This window comes from Penaeus monodon, chromosome 28, assembly GCF_015228065.2.
Source record: "Penaeus monodon isolate SGIC_2016 chromosome 28, NSTDA_Pmon_1, whole genome shotgun sequence".
Classification (NCBI taxonomy): domain Eukaryota; kingdom Metazoa; phylum Arthropoda; class Malacostraca; order Decapoda; family Penaeidae; genus Penaeus; species Penaeus monodon.
Genome location: NC_051413.1, coordinates 28,278,732 through 28,279,875, shown reverse-complemented (window position 1 = coordinate 28,279,875; position 1,144 = coordinate 28,278,732). Strand labels below are relative to the sequence as shown.

The following is a 1,144-nucleotide window of genomic DNA, read 5'->3' as shown; positions in this document are numbered from 1 at the left end:
AGAGGAGAACGTATTTGATAATGGATGTGCAAGACATATTAGATATCAAATTCTCAACCAACTTTTCTATTTTAATTATGGTTATTGTGATTATTATATTGATAATGATTAAGGTTTAGGTCTACTGTTAATCAAAGAGATTATTACCATCGTCAAATTGCTATCGTGTTTACTATTCTGTCACTGTGACTTATGCAGTCGCTTAATCTATCATATTTCAGTTGCAGAAATACACTCTGGCTCTTGTGCTGATGGCCGCCATGGTGGCTTCCGTTCTGGCAAGTCGCTATGGAGGTTATGGGGAGGAGGTTATGGTGGCTACGGAGGTGGTTATGGTGGCTATGGAGGTGGTTATTATGGCGGCTACGGAAGAGGCTATGGTGGCTACGGATTTGGTTATGGGAGAGGTTATGGAGGAGGCTATGGTGGTTACGGAGGAGGTTATGGTGGCTATGGATACGGAAAATAATTATTTATGATGACATAAATGAATAAATTTTTGAGATATTATATAGTGTATGATATACATCCCATAATGAAAGCTTTGACTATATTTTTCTAACTCGAAAATTAAAGCAACTGCCTCGTTCAAAAGAAGATTGATAACTACTGTCAACTTGATATGATATAATTACATCATAAACGCCTTTGGAGTCGGCTATACTTGACTCCTGGCGCTTTGGTCCATTCAGACCGACAGAATTCAGTTGCAGTCGATGTGAATTTTATACTATTCTATTTTGTTACCTGTTACTTGATAACAAATGAAAAAATTATAATTTATATACGTTTTCCCTTATTAACTTTAACTAACCCTTTATTGATCGGCAGTGTTTGTAAACATTTGAAGATAATTCACTCAAATTAAATTTTTTTTAAAGAAGCACTGTCCAGTCTCAAGAAAAATATATTTCAAACATCTGAAGATAATTCACTCAAATTAAACAATTTTTTAAAGAAGCACTGTCCAGTCTCAAGAAAAATCTATTTTAAAAAGGAAAGAAAAGTATTCGGTAACTTCTATACAATAGTAAAGTCACAGTACAGGAAGTTCCTCTTGCTCTATAGACAACCAATACTCCGTCCGGTCTCAAGGAAGAACTGGCATCTCACTTCAGACTCTGGAGTACACCAATTCGAGCAT

At 35.7% G+C, this 1,144-nt stretch overlaps 1 protein-coding gene across 1 annotated transcript in view; it reads left to right on the top strand.

The window, feature by feature from the left end:
- Positions 1-1,144, top strand: part of LOC119591146 (neuropeptide-like protein 29) — a 7,485-nt gene that overhangs the window by 2,162 nt on the left and 4,179 nt on the right. The window lies entirely within an intron of this gene.